The sequence below is a fragment of the Neodiprion pinetum genome, chromosome 3, assembly GCF_021155775.2.
Source record: "Neodiprion pinetum isolate iyNeoPine1 chromosome 3, iyNeoPine1.2, whole genome shotgun sequence".
Lineage (NCBI taxonomy): Eukaryota > Metazoa > Arthropoda > Insecta > Hymenoptera > Diprionidae > Neodiprion > Neodiprion pinetum.
Window position 1 is genome coordinate 12,684,224 of NC_060234.1, and position 23,395 is coordinate 12,707,618.

At 39.4% G+C, this 23,395-nt stretch overlaps 1 pseudogene; it reads left to right on the top strand.

Annotated features, from left to right (window-relative positions):
* Positions 1-412: 412 nt before the first annotated feature.
* Positions 413-15,267, top strand: LOC138190602 (uncharacterized; annotated as a pseudogene).
* The last annotated feature ends 8,128 nt before the right edge of the window (positions 15,268-23,395 follow it).

Genomic DNA, 23,395 nt, shown 5'->3' on the forward strand with positions numbered 1-23,395 from the left:
AAAACAAGAACGATAATAGTCAGCTCAATCTCCGATAAACAATTAGAATACGTTGGTGAATGCAAAACAGCATTAGAAATGATGACAAGATTTGATAAAATGTATACGACACAATCAACAGCACTGCAAATAATGTGCAGAGGAAAAATCGATGATATTAGATTGACAAATTATCAGTCAATAGAAGAATTTTTTGTAGAGTTTGAAGAATTAACAAATGAATTTAAAGCAGCTGGAGGAAAGATAGACGAATCAGAAAAAATGAGATATTTGATCAAAGCTTTGCCACCAAGCTACAGTTATATTGGCGACTTTCTTGATGTAATACCAGAAGAGCAAAGAACCGTTGATTACTTGAAGTCCAAAATAAAGGAGAAGAATTTGAATTCGAACGACACAACCAATAAAAGCAATGTCAGCACGTTTGGTGCAAAAACACAAGATAAATGCTACAACTGTGGTATACCAGGTCATTACAAGAAAGACTGTAAAAAGGGACAACACAACAACAGAGGAAGGGGTACTCAAGTCAATCAAGGACAGCGAAGTCATCAGCGAGGCTAATACAGAGGTGGAAATCACCGGTCGAGGCAGAGGACAAGGTCAATCCAGAGAAGACTATTCCAGCAATCAACAGGGCAACTACTCATCGGAGACTTGGTCAACAGAGGTATGCAAAGAAAAAGCAGCGGACTACAACGTCAACAGAGAAAAACTTAGATATTATAAAATGAGACAGGTAAATCATGTAACAAGTTTCAACGAAAATTATACCGAAATAAGTTGGTTACTAGATAGTGGTTGTACAGACCATATTATAAAAAATGATAAATTCTTTTATGATTATGTGGATTTGAAAATTCCAATTGATGTTAAAATGCCCGATGGAAAAAATTTGAAAGCTACAAAAATTGGAAATATTAAAATTTTTCTAAAAAATTATTATAATCAGGTACAAATTGATTTAAAGAATGTATATTACGTTGAAGGCATAAGACAAAATTTATCAAGTTTTTCTAAGATAACAACAAATTATACAATACTAGCTAAAAATGAAAGTGCCAAAATTTATAATGAATCAAGACAGTTAGTAGCTGTTGCACACAAAGTAGATAATTTATACACTTTGAAAAGTTTTATTTCAAAAGGAAAAAATAATACAACGTATGTAAATTCCATAAAAATTACTGATAAAGAGAAATGGCATAGAGCATTAGGTCATGTAAATTTTCAATATTTAAACAAATTAGTGAAGGAAAAATTAGTTGATGGATTACCGAATAAAATCGAAAGCACTGATATGAAATGTGCAAATTGTATAGAGAGCAAAATGCCTAATGTACCATTTGAAAATAACAGAACAAAAACTAATGAAATCCTAGAACTAATTCATACAGATCTACATGGTCCACATAGCACGATTGGCTACGGTGGAGAAAAATATTTTTTAACATTTGTAGATGATTATAGTAAATGCACAAGAATCTTTTGTATTAAAAATAAATCAGAAACAGCGAGTTGTCTAAAAGAATTCGTAAATTTGGTAGAAAATAAATTTAATAAAAAAATAAAGAAATTACGCTGTGATAACGGCAAAGAGTACTTAAATCGCGAAATTTATGATTTTGTTAAATCCAAAGGAATTGAATTGTTACCATGTCCACCCTACGTCCATGAATTAAATGGAGTAGCGGAAAGATATAATAGATCTGCAATGGACATAGGTAGATGTCTAATGCGAGAAGCCGAAATACATAGAAGGTATTGGCCAGAAATTATGAAAACAGTAGCATATTTAAAAAATCGTACAATTGCAAATACTGAGGAGAATAAAACTCCCTATGAAATATTTAAAAAAAAAAACCAAATGTAAAAAATTTGAAAATTTATGGAAGTCGAGTTTTTGTTAGAATTCCGGACGCTTTAAGAAAAAGTAAATGGGACGACAAAGCACAATTAGGCGTACTAGTAGGATATATTGAAAATGGATATAGAGTTCTAGTAAATAATAGAGTAATCAATGCTAGACATGTACAAATTGTTGAAGAAAATACTAAAATAATATGTTTGGAAAAACTTGATGAAGAAAGCCATAACGATTCGGAAAATAACGAATCTAAAACCTCAGATCAGAAAGCGTTTCGAATCAATGAAAATGATTCAAATGAAAACAATCCCTTACTTTCTACTCATCCTCTCGAGGAAAGTAGAAGTAATAGAACTAGAATTAATTCAAATCAAAATGATATTGAAAGTGAAAGTGATGAAAATGCAACAGTAAAAAGAACATCACGCAGAAATAAAGGTCCAATAAACAGATACGGAAATCCTGTATCACATTTTATTTATGTTCATGATGTTGATGCAAATGTACCAAATACTTTCGAGGAGGCGTTAAACTCCAGTGATAGTAAAAAATGGAAAATAGCAATGGATTCTGAAATAGATAGTTTAAAGGAAAATAATACATGGAAAATTGTTGAAAGACCAAAAGATAAAAAAGTAATTGATGTCAAATGGGTCTATAAAAGGAAAGATAATAATGTTTATAAAGCAAGATTAGTTGCAAGAGGATTCCAACAAAGGGAATACACTGAAAATGTTTATTCACCAGTGGGTCGAATGCAAACATTGAAAATTTTATTGTCATACAGTTGCAAAAACAATCTATTTATTGAACAAATGGATGTTGAAACAGCCTTTTTAAATGGCGATGTAAAATCAAAAGTGTATATAAACGAACCAAAAGGTTACGAAACAGGGGAAAATAAAGTTTGTAAATTGCAAAAGGCACTCTATGGTCTAAAAGAAAGTCCAAGAGCTTGGTATGACTGTTTCAATAAGTTTGTCGAAAAATTAAATTTTGTAAGAAGTAATTATGATTACTGTTTATATGTGAAAAATATAAGCAAAGATCCAATATATACATATTAGTATTTGTAGATGATCTTTTGATCTGTTGCAAAGATAAAAAAGAAATAAACAAAGTTAAAGCTAGTCTAATGAAAAAATTTGTAATGAAAGATTTAGGAAAGATTAAAAATTATATCGGAATAAATATTGATTGTAACAAAGAGAAGGGTAAAATGACCTTAAGTCAAGAAACATATATTGAATCATTGGCTGTAAAATACAATTTAGAAAATTCTAAGTTATACGATACTCCAATGGAGACAAATCTTAAATTAGAACAAGCAAATGAAATCAATGAAAATATAAAATATAGAAATGTAATCGGCGAATTATTGTATATCAGCACAGGCACAAGGCCAGATATAGCTTTCAGTGTAAACTATTTGAGTCGATATCAAAGTTGTTTCGACCAAACACATTTCAAATATGCAATGAGAATTCTAAAGTATTTGTATGAGACCAAAGGTTTAAAACTAACATATTACAATAATATAAATTGTGAAATATTAGATTGCATGGTAGATTCTGATTACGCAGGAGATAATGTAGATAGAAAATCTACAACGGGTTTTGTAATAAGATTATATGGAAACTTGATTTTCTGGAAAACTCATAAACAGAGTACAGTAACAAAATGTTCAACTTTTGCAGAATATACTGCTATGTCAGAAGCAACAACAGAAATATTGTTCGTTCGAAATTTGTTAAGCGAAATGTTTAATGTAAAGTTTGATAAACCGATAAAAATATATGAAGTTAATTCAGGCGCAATCGCGATAGCAGAGTTTGGAAATTTTACAAAAAACTCAAAGCACATCGAGGTGCAATATCATTATATAAATGAAAATTATGAAAATGGAGTAATTGACATTGTAAAAATAGAGTCAAATTCAAATATAGCGGATATGCTAACTAAGAGTCTAGATAAGATAAAATTTATAAAGAATCGAGAAGAACTCAGAGTGATTTAAAAGTTCCAAAGTAAAGCTAATTATGTTAGAATCAAGATTATAAATTCAAGGAGGCGTGTTGTAATATATAGACAAATTCATAATCTTGATTAATGGCCAGTATGAAGCTTGACGAGCCATCTATTGGCCAGCGATAGTTTTGCGTAGCGAGACGAGCTCGCGCGGGATCGTACGCGCCAAGATTCTATCTAGCACTCTCTTCTCCTGGACTCCTTGTTAATAGGACATGCCGCACTGTTCATTATGTAAATAGTCATTATGCGTTAATAAACTACTTTAATATTAATTCCATAGAACCACACTCCCTCTTGTATATCCACAGTTAAATCTCTCGCTTAACTTTTCTCTGGCTGTAAATTAATTACCGCATCTATCTTAATTGTATCTCAATCTCTTCAGTTGTTTGCTTGTTATTAAAATTTATCGCTTCTTAACCAATATGTTCGATACTATTTCTGCTTCACCTGTTTCTTATTTTATCTATTGGATTCAACCCCTCCCCTCTACCATTATCTTGTCTATACTGAGCAAGATGTGCAAAACCGTCGTAGAACCTGATCTTGCCTTTATCTATATCTTTTTCTCTAATTATCTATTTTCTGACGCATGTGCGTTTGGCGCCCAACAATCATACCTTTCTCTTTTATTATCTCTCAATATCTAATTATTCAGGTTAGTAACTGCGCCGTAGGGTAACCAATTATCTCACTTGTTTATTAACCCTCGCACCCCAAAAAAATTGGTTACAGTATATACGTAGCTCATTCGCGGAATGTAATGAATATTGGTGTTTCTAGTTTGCTGGCCTCTTCGCATGTGGATTCTTTTGCCGCTGTTTGTTATGCTAATACTTTGCGAATACTATTCGATCGACGTATAGTTTTGCATACATTGTCTTGAAATTACACTTTTGTTTTCATATTTATCAGTCATTATCTGCATGATTTTGTCAATTTCTTATTTACTTTCAATTGCTTGTGTTATTTTCCAATTCAGCTGCGGGAATATCCCTATCTGATTTCCCGACCCTAAAATTCGACGACCTCGAACACGTTTTAACGAATGTCAACAATTTCGTATACGAGTACTTCTTCGAAAAACTAGAAGGGTGGCGTCAGATGAATTCAGAACCGCAGACACTACTAATCCTCCTTATCCTCTCATACTTTTATACGCTACTCTTTACTGTCGTTGCTGAGTTATCCTATAAATAGGTGATTTTATCATTTCATACGTCTATATACTTGGGTATAATTGTAAAAAATATAAAAACGCAATGAATGTTCTATTGCATGTGAGGTGGCATATCCATCGTCGTAATATTTGCATATGTCATGCTGTACGAATAATTGATGTTCAACAGAATAAGATGATGTACTTAATTGAAGGTGAATTTATTTGAGTGTGTTATTCATATTATTGTCAGATTAACCAGAGGGTGGCAAAGTGGAGCGCTGGAAACCTTCCATCTTTTCATTTTGGAAATTGTTCATTAACCGACTCAATAATAGACCCGCAGAATTTTGATACACTGCCAGGTACACGAGTCATGCTCATATTTTTATGTATATTGTAACAGGAATATAGGATAATCGTATCTAACTCAACGTCAGAGTCGAAATCCCTAATTATAAGGTATCCGCGATTAATAAATAGCTTCCGAGTCACTTAAAGTCATTTAAATATTACGCGCCGTTACGCCATATTGACTCGAGACGAATAGGGTATAGACATTCAAATTCAGACTAGCGCGCAGGCGTCAAATTGTCGAGCGAATTATCGATCCAAGCCACGTGCGGCAGGAGCCGAGACACTTCGATGTCAGCTTCAGTGGGTAGCGTTCGCGTGGTTTGACTCTTGTGTCAACCCCGTGCCTATCACACGATTTTATAATTCGATTTTTGTGTCGACCTTTGTACGTGACAATTACATAGTTTGACTTTTGTGTCAACCTTATTGTTAATACAGTATATTTTGCGACTCGACTATTGTGTTAATTCCGTACAGTTTGACTCTTGTGTCAACTAGTGCGTAGTATTTTCTTGTAATTTGACTGTGGAATCAATTCCATCGTAATTGCGAGAGTCGGATTCCGACAACAATTTATAAGTACAAATAAACTTGTATATTCTGTCCAATTCTTTCTTCTATGCTCTTGGAAATTTGGATTCTCCCTTCCTCGGGTCCCCAAATGAACTCCCTTGCGAATAGAGTCTATAAATAAAACTATTATTGTTATTTGTTAGCCAACTGAGCTTAGCCGTTATTTCGTTTTCGTTAATTTTGATAATTAACTGGCGCCCAACATAATATAATAAAATTGTCTGAGCCTCGACAGCACTTGACCCAGGCCGCGTCGAGTAGAAGCAATTCAAAATAAAATATAGTTCAGTATAAATCGTCAATAATCTTGATAAATTGTTAAACAAATAGAAGGGAGTGAGCTGCTTCTGTCTCAATATGATACACTGTGATTCAGAATTCGCGCCGAACATTTCACAGTGTCAATCCTTGAAGTTGAAAATGATGAAATGAAAAAGTTGAAACGGAATTTCGGATCTTAATTTTGAGGAGGATTGGAAAAAAAATTGAGAAAAATTATTACGATTAGTATTGTTTTTTTTTCAATTGAAAAAATAGTCGCCTTTCAGAGGAATTGTTTTTTTTTTATCTCAATTTTGACAAGAAATGAGCCTGTGAAAGATTCGTCAAGAATTCGGAATCACCCTGTTTAGTTGAGATAGATAGCTGCAGATCCACATTATTCTTCGGGTTAATTTCGAGATACTTGATATTGTTTTCTTTCTGTGTAGACTTAAGCGAGTCAATATCTACAGGGCTAGAGCCCACTATTGTAATGCAGGAAAATGTTGCAACGAATGCAGTACCCAATTCTGTAGGTCTAGAGTTATCGCAAAAAACTACCAGTAAATCTCCCACTCTCTTGGAACTAAAATCAGTTGAATAGCGTTAAAAGCAAATACCCTGTACAAGCGGCACAGTAAGTATTGCAGCTACTGATTCGGCACAATCGACGTCAAATTCTGACCCGGTCAAAGGATTGGTATGTTTTCACAGACCTTATCAAAAAAAATATCTAGTTAGGTATCTAAAATTGTAGAATAATGTTCACCTTTCTAAAGGGAGACGCCGGACGCTTTATATTCATCAATCAATATTCCCCCTATCTGTATAACGTTACGGTATTTATCTCAAATATGCCGAAATTATTACGTCCTACGGAATCGATATTCGTACAACAATTGTACGCCGTTCATAGATGGTTTTAAATTCAATTTTGGAATTGTCACAGTCTGCTTTACAGACCAATTTATAGGATCTACAAACATTATTGTAAAAGGACAGCGATGGAAAAGCTATTTTAATGGTGTACCGTAAAACAGGATATTTAACATCACGCCTTCGAAATCCCCTGGTTCAGAAAATAATTAAATGCAAACAAGACGAAGCCTTTGAAGATATTTCGATTGATGAAGTACTTCCTGAGTTCAGGTACATTGAATTGTGTAAGATCAATTCATATTATTTCCACTTTTATTGAAGTTATACTTCTTTAGGCGCGTTATGAAAAACTGATGAGAGTGAAATTTCAAGATGCGCGCGCATCACTGTAACACAAAATTGTAACACAAAATTCACAGGATGAAGTTGCCCACTCAACCGAATTCAATTTCAAGATGCGCGCGCATCACTGTAACACAAAATTAACAGGATGAAGTTGCCCACTCAACCGAATTCATTAAGTCTCGAAAAATTTGTGAAGATTAGTGAAAAAATGGTGCTAAAATACTTTTTCAAGTGCTCCAATATAATTGAGGTTAGTTATCCGTATGTATTATTTATTGATATAAATTAAAATATCATTATTTAATATAATTAATACTAAATATTATTAAATTATCAATATTGAATATTTATTATTGGTTTTTTAATATTTACAAAATAAAGAAATAAATTTAATAGAACATTTAATAAAAAGTTCGTGACAAAAATTTAATAGATTATTTAAATATAATGTAAGACATCCGTTATTTGTTTTAATGTTTTTTTTACATACTTCTTTTCTTTATCATTGTGTGACAGAAGATTTTGACATGTTGTGTATTTTTCTAGTTTAATTAAATATTTATTAAAAAATATTTACTGCCCGTCAAATATAATTCAATAAAATTAAAATCGAGCATCAAATTAAAATATTATTTTTTAATATTTATTTTTAAATTGAATAAAGAATAAATATTTATAAAAATAAATGAACAAATTTAATAAAAACTTTTTGATAAAAATGAAAAGTGAATCTTAAATTTAAAAAATAATAAATATTTAAAAAATGAATAAAATAACTTTAATTCAATTTTTGAATTTATTAATTTACTATTAAAATATTAAATAATCAATAATGAATATTTGAAATTACGTCTTATAATATTTAGTACAAATTATGTCATATATATTCATTATTCTCCAAATTTTATTTATAATAATTATATATATATTATTACATTTTTAGTTTTCAATTTTTAATATTTATTATTTATTTCTAATATCTAATTCTCTACAACAAATCTTATTCATCAATCTAAAATTCTTTTAGTTTAGATTTTATGACTATTAATGATACTATTCAATTTCTATTCCAGTTTTCAAGATGGGTAAAACAAATGCGGAAACGTGTAAAAACTATTACAATCGTAAGAAAGCTGCCAAGGAAGCTGAAAAAATTCGGCAAGGCTTGCCAGTAAAAAAGCCAATAAAAAAAACAGGAGCCGAACGTACTCGTGCTTGTAGGCTGCGAAAAAAAATTCTTCCACAAGTAAACGAATCATCCGTGACTGAGATTTTATCTATACCGTCAACTTCAAATTCACGAATAAGGACTTTTGAACTATCGTTTCAGTTAGCTACCACCAGTGCTAGTGCAAATCGACCAGATGTCTCAACGGTGTCTGCTATTGCTGATCATGATGGTGACAATTTACACGATTCATTTTTATCTACTTCAACACACGACAATCGCAACTTTATAATTGTACAAGCTGAGGTGCATATGGCTAATTCTCCTGTGCTGTATAATGACCGTGCAGCAGAAAATACTTTATTATCAGACATGGAGCAAAACCGACTGCTTCAAGCCCAAGAAACTATTCAGCGATTAGCTGATGCCCCGAATGTACATATTTTATCCACTCAAGACATTGTACATGATCAGGAGCGTGATTTATTAAATCAAGACACGATTATAGATCAGGAATTACCTCCACCAGACGGACAATTCATTCATTCCAATTCTCCGGAACGGTTAATTAACACTCCCATTGATGAGCAAATTGATATGGACGTAGATACTCCTTTGCCGTATAGGAATTTTCGACGATTAGAAAAAGCTCATCAGGAATTTAAAAAAAAGTTTCTAGACAATCCTTTTGGATATCCGTGTTCAGTATGTGACAGGTTGTGGTTTCAAAATGATTTGAAAAAGCCGTCTCCTGAACATAAGGAAATTCTAGAAAAAATTATACCTAATATACCAGCGAAAAATACGAAGCTTTGCAACACATGTGTGCAAGCGTTAAACAAGAAGAATATTCCTTTAATGTCCACATTCAATGGTTTCAAATATCCGGATATACCTCAACATCTACCACCTTTAGATCTTGTTTCTGAAAGACTTATTTCACCTCGTATTCCTTTCATGCAAATCAGAAGATTGAGGCATGTTAATGGTCAGTACGGTATTTTCGGTCAAATAATTAATGTTCCTGTTTCAGTGAATAATATGGTTAAATCTTTTCCAAGGAATATTGATGATGACTACTGTATAAATGTACATATCAAACGTAAGAAAATTCATCGATCTAGCTACTTACAAAGTATTGTTAATAAGCGTACTATTAAAAGTTGGCTACGATTTTTAATTCCGTCACCATTGTATACTATGTACGATATTAAAGTTGATGAGTCATTTTTTAATGATGATCAAATTCACGATGAAATTCAGCAAGATGATTTCAGCGAACATATTCCTATAGAAGAAAGTTTTACGGCTCAACAGCAGACATTACTGTGGAATGAAGAACAATACTTACGTATTGCACCTGGTGAAGAAAACGTACCTGAAAGTTTATTATTTGATGAACATGCAGAGGAACTTTCCTTTCCCGCAATTTACTTGGGTCAGTTCCGTAATTTTAGGGATGGTGTGAAAGTAACCTCTTTCATGATGGCTTCTAGTGAGCTAAGACGATCTGATCGTCGTGCAGTTACACCGTATCATTTATTATACATGGCAATGAAGATTATGAGGATGAGGGTTCGTGATTCTCTCACAGTTGCGTTCAAACACGTTGGTAAGGATACCAAAATTACTCGGAAACAAATAGAAGATGATCAGTACGTTCATAATTTTATTGAAACCAATCTTGCGTTTCTAAGAGCAATTCCAAATTCAACATGGTATTGGATGGATCGCAAGAAAGATCTTTTTGCTATGATAAGACAGTTTGGAAAACCGACTATATTTCTTACTGTCAGTGCCAATGAAATTGGATGGAACGATCTGCTCCAAAAGCTCTACAAATTCAAACACAACGGTGAAACTATTTCAGAAGAAATGGCCGAGCTTCTCCATTATCTTGAAAAAACAACTCTTGTCAATGAGGATGCAGTTACTTAAGCTATATATTCTAACAAATTAGTCAATGTATTAATGAATCTTTTACAATCACCAAAATTTAGTCCGTTTGGGAAATATTATGTTGTTCATTATGTTAAACGTATTGAGTTCCAGCATCGTGGTAGTCCACATGCGCATATACTATTGTGGCTAGCTAATGCTCCAATGGATGCGCTTGATAAAAATAAGTTGGATTCAATCGCATTAATTGATTACTTGATATCTGTGTCATCTCGAGAAGCATCAGGTAACATTACATTACAAAGACACAAACATACATTCACATGCTATAAGAAAATAGTGGCGAATCAACCTCAGCATTGCAGATTTGAACCACCTTTTATGTCACGAGCGCCGCATATTTACTCAAGACTATAATACCGATTATGTCAATTATTATTATCTCTAGAAACAAGGAAGCATAGTTTTAGTTAGTCTATATAAAATATTTTATTATAACCAGTTCGTGGAGTAACCGAGCGCAACGGCGTAGTTGGACGGCCAGCAACGTCAGCGTCTTCGCGCCCGCCAGATCCCGGGTGTAATCAACACCGGGATGAGGCGAGCGCGAAATCAGGCGCTTCGAGGATGACTGTCGCGAGGCGAGCCTTTGTTCCGGAATTGTGTATTTAGCGAAAACCCCGAATTGTAAATTCAGCGAAAACTCGCTCGCCGCCCGACGTTCCAAGGGGTGTCGGACGAGCGAGCGAAGGCAGTCCCGTCTTGAGACCGTCTGAATAACGACATCAGCGGAACCCGGCTCCTTCGAAGCGACCACGTATAGAGCTATAAATCCTTTTTCTGAAACCGACGATTAGAGCAAAATTCTCTAACCTACCCACGGCCGTAAAAGGTTACTCGCGTCGCGGTGTAAGTCTTACGAAGCTAAAATAAGTGCGAGCGTTAAGCCACGAACTCTATTGAGCTGTGTAGCCTGTAAGTAAGTGTGTGTGAAGGCGTATACTTCGGCGAGTTCGAAGCCGAAGCTGCGAAGCGAGAGAGGGAGAGAACGTGAGTAGTATAAGACCAAAATAATTGTAAGCTTCCTTGTTTCGAACCTTCTCTGCTTTTTTTTAGTTTCTGACCTATTAAACATTTTATTTGGCTTTCGATCAAAACATTGGTACGATAAATTGAAATCTTCCAAACCTATTGCCCTGTAGAGGACGTTCACCTCCCAACCCACCTAGGAAATAAATATAAACCTCTGTGAGAACTTAGAGGGTTGAAGCCGTCACGTGCGAGACCGCTCCGCACGTGACATTTATGCCTTGCCGATCTACTACAATTTTATTATCTATGCAGAAAGAGGAACCTGGTTTCAAGAATTATGCTAAACGTTACACAGATATCCGGATTAATTTGGAAAATAATGATTATCATGATATTGATTCTTTCTATAAGAGTAATAATATTAATTCAGATGATGATTATCACAATATTCTTCGAGCTGGAATTAAGAGGCCACGAGTTTTTGTCAAACGTCAACCATGTGAAAAATGGCATAATCCGTTTAACCCCTTTATATTTAACATTGTTAAATCCAATATGGATATCCAATTCATTACCGAAGAATATTCATGTGCTAGTTATGTCGCAGAGTATGTCAATAAAACTAACAGAGGCATTAGTCATCTTCAGCGATTGATAATTGAAACTATGAATGAACATCCAGAGTTTGATGTCGTGGAAATTACGAGGAAAATAGGTGTAAATATGCTCAATAGTGTTGAGATAACAAGTCAAGAGGCGGCTTGGTATCTTTTGCGAGAACCGATGTCAAAGTGTTCTACTGTTGTCACCACTATTCCTACTATGTGACCATGTGATCGTCAACGTATAAGAAAAACACAAAAAGAATTAGACGCGATAGGCGTAGGAGAAGATTCAACTAATATTTGGAAAGAAGATTGGTTTGATAAATATGAACGCCGACACGAAGATTTGGAAAATATTACTCTTGCGCAGTTTGTTGCTAACTACACCATTAAAGCAGATGGTACTTACACAAAAAGAAAAGTGCCACGTGTTATCCGATACCGAAATTTTGATATGGGACAAGATCTTAATGAATATAAACGTGAAATGGTTACGTTACATATTCCTTTCTGAAATGAAGATGCGGAAATACTCGCTGAAATGAAATTTATCGATATATATAATAGGAATGAAAATGAAATTTTAAATAATCGAAAAGAATTTGAATCTAATTTGGATATCCAGAAAGTAATTGAAATTTCTCGAAATTTATGCCGAGAAGATAGTTTCGATGATGAAACTGAAGTACAAGATGTTGCTAACATCGCATCTGAACCGAATCCATTTCAAAATTTATATAACAATCCTCTTTCCGATATTAAAAGCGATCTTCGTCTAGCTGTACTTAATAAACTTGGACCTATCGCTAAAAAGCGAGAAAATTTAATGCCAAATATAGAATTTTACGAATTGATGAGAATGGCAAATGATAAACAAAGAGAGCTCTTGCTACATGTCATTTCAAATCTATCAACTCCAAACCGTAGTCCATTTCAAATATTTTTTACGGGTCCAGCTGGGTGTGGTAAGACTTTCGTCATAAAACTTATCATGGAAATTTATAATCGATATAGTGAGAATGATGGATGCTGTAACTCGTACATCGCCTGTGCTTCAACTGGCAAAGCTGCTGTTGCTATTGACGGAACTACCGTACATACTGCCCTAAAAATATCTTTGTCGAAATTACTTCCACTTAGTACTGAAGTAGCACATCAATATAGAGCACTATTCAAATACGTCAAAGTGTTAATCATTGGTGAAATAAGTATGATTAGTGCTGAATTACTTGTTCAGATTGACTCTAGATTGAAGCAGATTACTGAAGATTTCAAAACTAATTTTGGTAGTTTAGATGTTATTTTAATTGGAGATCTACGCCAGTTACCACCAGTACGAGCTACTCCAATTTACAAACAGCAGAAGCAGAAAATTGTTGGACCTATTTTATGGCGTGGATTCAAATTTTGTGAATTAGATCAAGTTATGCGGCAAGCAAACCAAGAGTTTTCTTCAATATTCACAAAAATTGGGAATGGTCAACAACTCGACGACCGCGAATTAATTTTATTGGAATCGCGATTTGTAACAACTCAGGAGGCCGAAGTAGAATGTCCACATGGAATCAGATTATTCAATACAAACGAGACTGTCACAAGATATAATAACCGAATTTTAAGTGCTGCTCAAAATAAAACTTCTTCGATTGCTAAAGACGTATTTGTTGGTTGTACTTCAGCAGAACAAACAGCTTTTGTACGTCAAAGATTATATAAAATGTCGCTCATTGATACTGGAGGGTTGCCTTATGAAACCGTATTTGTGCTGAATGTTTTTTATATGATTACAACAAACATCGATGTGTCAGATGGCTTAGCAAATGGAGCTGTTGGAAAATCAGTTCATCTTGAATTTAATGATGAAGGAGATGTGAATGTTGTATGGCTTGATTTCCCAGACTCACCAAAAATTGGTCAAAAAATGAAGAAAAAAGTCGCTGGACATGTAGCTTCTCATCAAATTAGTACAACTGCTGTACCGATAGGAAGAAGATCTGCGACTATTCCACTTAATAACAACAAAACGATAAATGTTAAACGATCGCATCTACCTTTGGTTTGCGCTTGCGCAACTACGATTCATAAATCTCAGGGAAGTACGTACCCTGAAATTGTTTATGAATATGATAAGAAACATCAACTGTCATTAGTGCATGTTGCATTGACGCGGGTGACTAGTCTTCAAGGTTTGTACATTACAACAAAAGACAGTGATAAAACTTTCTATCATGGCCGAAGAGCATCTACAGCTATAAATAGTCTTCAAGAAGAATTCCGTAGACTCTCGCTTAATCGCTTACAAACTATCACCAATGATCTGTTAGATTTTATTAATCAAAGGAGAGGGTTGACAATATATACATTTAACTGTCAAAGTCTCCGTGCTCATTCCATTGATCTTATTGATCCAATTATGCGAAAATCGAATGTTTTACTTTTAAATGAAACCTGGTTAGCCAATGAAGAGTCGATTAGTATACCAAATTTCAATTGCATAATACAATATAAGCGATCGAACGTTCGAGCTGGAGGAGTTGCCATTTATCAGAATATGCACGACACTACCAATGTCATTACTTCAAACATTGATATGCCTGTAAGGCAGGCGGAATTGACAACTTCAACAGTGACATCAGTTGGTGAGTTTTGTGCAGCTGAATGCAAAATGGAAGATGGCAACAAAATTGTTTTGATGGTAATTTACATTACTCCAAATCAAAAAATGGACGACATCATTCATTTCTTGAAAAGAATATTATGGCCATATACAAAAGCTGGAGGACAATATCTTGGTAAAGGAGAAGACAAGTTACCGATAATTTGAAGTGGAAACTTCAACGTCAATTTTTCCCGTGAAGATGCTCGTCCACTAATTGATTTCCTCCAAAGTGACTTGAATCTAGCCATGAATAATAATCCTCTGATTTCGACAACACGACATTGTACTACCATAGATGCTGTATTTGCACGATATCTCAAGGCTGTCAATACAAAACATTTCGTATCATATTTTAGTTATCATAAGCCACTGATAACTGAAGTTCCGATTCAGTCATTACCGGAAGATGCTATGGCAGTAGACATAATTTAAAAATAACATTCGAATAATAAGAAAATTTGTGTTACACTTAATGTAAGAAAATAAATATTTATTTATTTAATTTTTCAAATTTAAACTGAACTATATTGACTGTGTTGACTATTTTTTTCCAGTCCTTTTATAATTTTATCCTAATTAATTATTTGCATGCAATTAAAAACTATTTTTTAATGATGCCAAAGAAGTATAACTTCTCACGCGCGTACATAAGTACACGCACCCATTTTTATTTAACATATGAGGCACATATTTTCACACACAGTCACATACAGATACACACACACACTTATTCCAATTTATACATCGTTTTCTGATTTGTCTCGGAGTACGGTGACATTTTTGAATAAACAATCATTCAAATTTTGAGTTATCTATGATGCTCGTTTTTTCCCACGTTGGCTCCTGCCCTGGGACTGGAATCCGGAACCGAAGTTGATGATTTCAATATTGTCTCCACGTTAAATCTTGTTTTAATTACTGGCCAGTTTCCGTTGAGTCGACTATAGAGAGATGAGCGGACGACCGGTCCCTTCGACGTCCCAGAGCCAAGAGGCCGAGCTCACGAAAGCGAACTCGGTAGTGTGATCGGAGGGGGGGAATGAGAAATCGAGGATCGATTAATTCTTCGATTATAGAATTCGATTTTAACCGCGGATAAATTCAAAATTTGGATTTATCACCTTACAATTGTTGACCACGGTATATTTTTTAATTCGGATGTCATTGCAATGTAGGTATATGGGGTAGTCCACCACTCCTGAAACGAATTCTGGTATACCAATTTTCCTATAGATTGAGCAGTCTGAAATGTGCATTACTCTAGATTTCTTGTATGGCGTATTTTGCGGAGATGAAGGATTTTCACGTGTTTATACATGCTACATGACATACTAAAAGACTGATCTGGGCAAATCCATATAAATACAATTCTATATTGACAGAATTACAACAGATGAATTTAAAAGCTGGGAAAAAAAAATCCACGAAGTTTTTCCTACTGAATCCATAGCAACGTATTACATCCCTTATGCAAAAGTACAAGGACAGCGTATCTGTGCATCCGGAAAGCTCTGGGAACATTTCCACTACACCAAAACTTTATTGCGTAAGAGTGGCCTGTTACGCAATAAGCGCAAAGATAAATACACCAAGCCGGAAGTAAACGTTGCAGAAACGTGCAAAATTACAGGTGCTTTGATTTGAATAATGATTCATTTTTTGCACTATTCCTGACATAATTTTTCTGGTTTATATGTATCATATTTTCCGATTATATATATGTATATACAATGTATATATAGAGAGCGCCAGAACTGGAGTCACGCATCCGGGCTTCGACAGGGACGAAATAGCGAATTACGAATAAGATATTGCAGGTTTTTGTTTTTATTTTTTTTTTTTGAGTACACCGGCCACAAGCCAGCGACCAACTCCGACGCCGAAGATATTTCGAGGCAAGGCGAAACCGCGGAGATCTCGCGGGAAGGATACCGAGGCTGCGGAGGGGGAGACAACGCAGATCCCTGCAGCGCGGGAATCCAAGGCGGAAGCGATTCCCGCTGGCGGCCGGCGCGCCGCAGCCTCCCCGCTCACCTCGCCTACACCCGACCGTGGCAACCGCGAGGGACCAGCTAGCGACGAGGGAGCACCACCCCGCCCAACCCCAGGACCGCGTAGAGCTGCGCGGAAGACGACATCGCGATCTAGCGTTAAGTTCTGCGCCACGTCGCGACGACAGGTGCGCGTCAAGTTGCGCAATCTCCGAAATCGATGACAGATCGATTGTTGCGCATTCTTAGGGGGATGACGTCACGAAGGACGAGACCGGCGTTGCGGCCGATCGACCATGAGCGATCACTCGAGTTCTGGCGACTAACTAAGACGGTAGTCACGTGTCGAAGTTGCGTTAGGTCAAGCTTTTGGGTTATCTTTGTTATTCGGAAGTAGTGATCGCGAGGAACGATGAACAGCCATCGTCACGAGGGAGTAGGCGAGTTCGTCCGCTGGATGTGGAGCGGTACGCGCTGCTAATATTCTTGCGAGAGAATTTCGAGAGACATCAACTAAAGGCTTGCCGAGGAACGGATAGCCATCGAAGACTTGAGTCAGCGAGAGTGCTCGAAATTCTTTAGCCGATAAATCCGCTGGGTGACAGTAGCCTGAGTGGCGCGTAATAAAGTAGAGCCAATTTCGAGTGATCGAGAAGGTCGAGTCGAGCCACGTGTTGAGCCGAGGCACTATTGTCTCGGATTTGAGTGTAACCAAATTCCGTTACACGGGGTCACGTCAAATCAGTACGGAAAAAAAATCGTTTCTCGTGTAGGTCGCGAGCCGTCGAAAGGGAAGCGTTCGAATTCGCGAACCGCGTCCCGACGTCACGGGGAAAGTTGAGCTCGGGTGCGTTTTGATAAGAATTTTCTTTTGTAGAGGACAGTCGCGGGTAACGCGACGAGCCCCTTTTTCGTTTGGACTTTTGCATGAGTGGTTAGTGATACGGTGGCGATTAACGCCCGTAGGCATAAGTAATTTTGTCAGATTTATTGTCGATCGCGGTCAGCGTGTCGGTCTGGATTTCGATTCCGTTTTCGTCAAGGAGTTTATTATTAAGTTGGTGCCATTCCGTAGAGGACGATCGCAGGCAGCGCGTCGGGTCCAATTTTTTTTTTTGGTTTTTGTACGTTAGCGGTTATTATTAAGACAGCGACTAGCGTACGCAGGCCGTGGAGGTCTTCTAGATGTATTAAATTTTTGTTTTATTCTCTTCTTTTATTTTGTATTATCGCCAGCTGGAAATATATTATTTTAATTTTATTATTGCTTTGTAAAATAACGTGTTGGCGTACGTGTGTCGGTATTTCTTTCTACCCTAAAATTACCCCTCCCCTCTCCGCGGTACTGAGCTGCCGAGTATATGGTCGCGGTATATCGCATTACCGATTTCGAGGCGTGTTGATTACGCCAGGCGCCCAACAAATTTCGCGATATTGTGTTAGGTCCAGGATACCTCGCGGACGCCGATTTATTGTGCACGCGGTAAGTTCTCGGTCATTTTCTCCGAGTGACCGAGGAGTGGGAAAAATCCACGTCACAAATTGGCGCCCAACGTGGGCCCTTCGCAAAATTTCCGCTGTACATTTCCAAGAAAGATAGTAGCGTTGCGCGTTTCTCAAATTTGGGCTTAGCAACGGATAGCGCTCGCGGAACGAAAACAACAGCGGTCGGAGAATACGAGATAGAAAGGTCGCGAGACACTTCGGTTAGCGTGTTGACGTTTGGAGTACTGCGAGACAGTGTTGAATACGTAGCGAGAAAATAAAATTGTATACAAAGGGTGGCGAATAACACCGAAAATTGCGATTTACGACTCAGGCTACGAGTCGACGGATATACCGGGTGACGAAAAAGTACACCGCGTATATCCGCACCTTCCATTTCTAATGATAGGAATAAGATCGCCTGCTTTTATCGCCTATCTCTTGCTTGTGTCATGTTTATTTCCTTTCGTTATTGCTTTTGATTTCTGATTTCTTTTTGTTTTTCTTTTGTTTTCTGCGGTTTCGAAATATTTTTTTTTGTGTGTTTCAAAGACGGTAATCAGCATTGCGGTTGATTTTTTTTTTGATGCTGGTGCGACGTTTTTTTTCAGCCCGTCTTTTGTGTTCTTTTTTTTTGTTGTTGTGTTTTATTTCGTTTACGATATTTCTTTTGTTGGCGCTTTTATTCGCAATTTTGATATCGCTAAGGTACTAGAGGTGATTTCACCAATACGAGGAAACATCTCTCTCACGTTCTGTTGGTGCTTGTGGAAAATAGTGAATTAATTTAACAAGTTTCGCGGAAGTGTCCATATTGGGTACTATTGCTTGCGCTCAGACTCTACCTATGGCTTTTGTCTTTCGGTGCGAATAGTGGTTGTGCGTGCTTTCACTTTCATCGCTTCTCTTTTCTTTTGCGTGCTTTTACCTTCATTCCTGCTCTTCAATTTCGCGGGTAAATTCAACATGGCGGAAGTAACCGTTGGCGCGTGGTTGTACGAGATGACGAGCGATGAGCTCGAGTTGGCATTAGTGACCGCGAGGGTAAATTCCACCGGTGACTTACTGGTGCGTCGTGACCGGTACGTACGACACCTCTTGCGTGAGCGCGGGGATTTGTCGGTCACCTGGGAACCAGAGGACGAGGATGTCTTCGCGGGGTTGGCCGAATTAGCGACCATTACGTAACCGGTGCGGGAACAGCCCCGAATCGCGGGTCGAATTCCGGTCGCTACCGGTCGACCCGCACCAATTCCTCGCGATATGGCGATCGCTACTCCGCCGGCCTGGACCCAGGATCCAAGTATGGAATTGCGTGCCCGGGAAACGATTCGTGACATCCCGAGAGCCTTGCGAGGTTGGAACCTCAATTTCTCTGGGATTGGCGAGGCGAGCGTCGAAGATTTCTTGACGCGATTAGAGGAATGGCGAAGTTTATCGGACCTGAGCGAAAACGAAGTGTCAGTTCGTTAACAATGATCTTTTCGGGCGTAGCCTTGGAATGGTTGCGATGTGAAAGGGACAGTTGGGGTACGTATGACGAGTTCCGCGCGGCATTACGCGTGTGGTTCGGAGACGGGACGGCAGGAAGTCGCGTGGAGGATCAGGCCAGGTCGCGAACTCAGGGACCGGTGGAGTCAGTAACTGGATACCTATCCTGCGTTCGAGGGTTGTTAAGGCGGATGCCGCGTCCGTATACGATGGAGCAGCAGCTAGATCTGGCTTTAAGGACCTGCGCCCCGGAATTCGCGAAGTCCTCCGTAGAACGGACTTTGAACGTGGAGTGAATTAATCTATCCCGCCACGGAGTGGGAAAGAAACCTCGCGTTGTCTCGCGAATACCGCCCCCCACCCGCGCCGAAAGAATCGTTTATTAGTGAGTTAGTGCGCCGGACCAAAACCGCGGCGACTCGGAGCGAGCCTGAGTTAGCCGCGCTGGCGGAACCGGAGGTCGAGCCAACGGTAGCGCAGACCATAGAGAAGCTGCTAGCGGCCCAGGTGAAGGGGCTCGAGGAGAAGTTGTTGAAGGCAATGGCGGTAGCGACCCAGAAGGATAAGGCGAGCGGCGCACAGACAAGTGGCGGAATCCCGGCTCCGAGGAGGCCGACCTCGCCGAGGCGACCCGCGCGAGGACCAAGGAGGGGAGCGGCTACCTCTGCTGACCAGCCAGCAACGCGCGTGCCCCGGGCCGTACAATTTCGTCGCGACAAGGTGTGGGACGAGAACTTGTGCATGAATTGCCATCGTCCCGGTCACCGGTTCAATAGCTGTCCAGACCCTTTGCGGATCTTTTGCTATCATTGCGGATACGCCGACGTGTATTCGACAGATTGTCCGCGGTGTTCGGGGAACCAGGACGAGCAGCCTCGTTAGGCGGCGCCCCGAGTGGAAGACACCACGACATTGCGTGGCGTCGAGAGGCATCGGGGGCAAATGGGTCAGTGCGTTGTTAGACACCGGCTCATCGCGAACATTTCTCGGGACAGTCGGAAATCAGATCGCGTTAGAGTACGGACGACAAGTAAGATCACCCAGCTGTTCGAGTGTCGTATTGGCGAATGGATCGGTAGAGTCAATAACCGGAGAGGTAGAGCTTCCGATAACGTTGCTGGGTGTCGCGCATGAGTTTTCGTTGCGGATTATCCCCACCTTAATTGGATATTGCGTCCTCGGCATGGATTTTGTCAGAAAATTCGGCTTTTCGATTGACGGTGCGCGCGAATCATGGAGGATCGCGAATGTTCCGGAATACGTGGGAAATCTTGAGGAGGGTCGGCCGATCCAAGTTACCGATGTGTCAGGTTGTAGCGGTATCGTAGATCTAGCGGATGGCGAGAATCGAGAATTATAAGAATTCTTAGCGAAGGAGTTACCGAAAGTCTCGAGAGACTTGGGCCTCACTCATCTCGCGGAGCACGAAATAGACGTGCAGGCTAGCGCACCTATCAAGCAGCGGTACTATCTCGTATCTACGAAAGTACAAGAGGCAATCAACGAGGATGTAGATCGTATGCTCGCGGATGGAGTAATTGAACCCTCCCAAAGTTCGTGGTCGACGCCAATCGTGATGGTCAAGAAGCCAAACGGGAAATATCGATTCTGCTTGGATTTCAGAAAAGTAATCAGCGTTTCGAAGAAGGATGCGTACCTGATCCCGTTTATGAATGGCATATTGGATGAATTGCGGTCAGCCAAGTACATCTCGACTATAGACTTGAGTTAAGCTTACCACCAGATTCCCTTGACACGCGAGAGTTGCGAAATAACGGTGTTCACGGTCCCAGGTCGTGGATTATTCCAGTTCGTGCGAATGCCATACGGGCTTACCAGAGCCCCAGCCACCTTCCAGCGGTTGATTGACAAATTAATTACTCCCGAGATGGAGCCGCATGCCTTCGCGTATCTCGACGATATTATTGTGGTGACCACCGACTTTAGTTCGCACTTAAAATGTCTATCTCGCGTTATCGAACGGATAGTGTTGGCCGGGCTTACCATCAACCCAGAAAAGTGCTAGTTCTGTCGTAGCGAAGTTCAGTATCTAGGGTTCAAGGTGAACCAGGACGGCCTACGGGTCGATGCCGACAACGTGGAACCTATTCTAGAGTATCCCGCGCCGAAAAATCTACGGCAATTGAGGCGATTTTTGGGTATGGCTTCGTGGTATCGGAAATTCATCCCCGAGTTCGCGAGTGTGGCGGAACCCCTCACCCGGTTGTTGCGGAAAGATAAGAAATGGGGCTGGGGTAGCGAGCAGGAAACGGCGTTCAAACGCAGAAAACCCGCGTTAACGTCGGCTCCGGTTTTAACGTGTCCCGACTTTGAGCATGAGTTCGTCGTGCAGACCGACGCGAGTAGTTTTGGTATTGCCGCCGTCTTGACACAAACTATTGGCAGAATTGAGCGTGTGATCGTGTACGCGAGTCGGACCATGTCGGACGCGGAACGTAAGTATTCCACTACCGAACAGGAATGCCTCGCGCTAATTTGGGCCGTCAAGAAGTTTAGAGCGTACCTGGAAGGATATCACTTCACGGTGATCACCGGCCACGCGAGCCTAGAATGGTTGCGGGAATTGCGGAATCCGACGGGTCGGTTAGCTAGGTGGGCGCTCGATTTGCTCGAGTACGATTGCGAAATTAAACATCGAAAGGGAGCGATACACCATGTGCCGGATGCATTATCGCGGATTATGATGGCGAAGACGAGGGGACGGAAACGCTGGCCGCCCTCGACGTCGCTGGGAACGACAGACCAGGAGCGGAGCGTAAGGCCGCTTGGGAAGTCGTCATCCATCCCTGGTACCAACACCGCGTCCAGGACGTCCTGAACTACCCGCACAAGTTCCGGACTTGGTCGGTAGTCGAGGGGCGGCTATATAATCTGCGGGCGGACCCCTTAGTCGAACCCATTCTAGCGGACTTGGCGCCGTGGAAATTAGTGCTCCCGAGGGAGCAGCGGTCGCGGATTTTCACCGAAGTCCACGAAGACCCCCAGGCAGGGCATTTGGGTGTTGAGAAGACCCACGCGCGAGCGAAAGCTGATTACTACTGGCCCGGAATGTATCGCGATATCGTTTTGATGGTCCGGGCTTGCGAGCGCTGCCAAAAGTGCAAGGTGCAGCAGGCGCCACCGGCAGGCCTTATGGGTCGACGGGTCGTCGACACGCCTTGGACCGTGGTTGCGGCGGACGTCGTGGGTCCATTTCCCCCAAGTCGGGCCGGTTTCGAGTACCTTTTAGTTTTCAAAGATCTGTTCACCCGATGGGTGGAGTTAGCGCCTTTGCGAAAATCAAACGCGAAGAATATTCTTGCCGCACTGGAAGATCTCGTGCTGTCCCGATGGGGTACCCCGGAGGTGCTCCTGACGGATAACGGCACGGAATTCGCGAATAAGGCTGTCGACGAACTATGCGTCGCGTACAGTATTACCCACGCCAAGGTACCACCGTATCACGTGCAAGCCAATCCCGTGGAAAGGGTGAATCGCGTCATAAAGACAATGATCGTAGCGTAAATCGAGGCCGATCATCGGGACTGGGATGCACACCTTCACGAGTTCCGATTTGCGTACAATACCGTCGT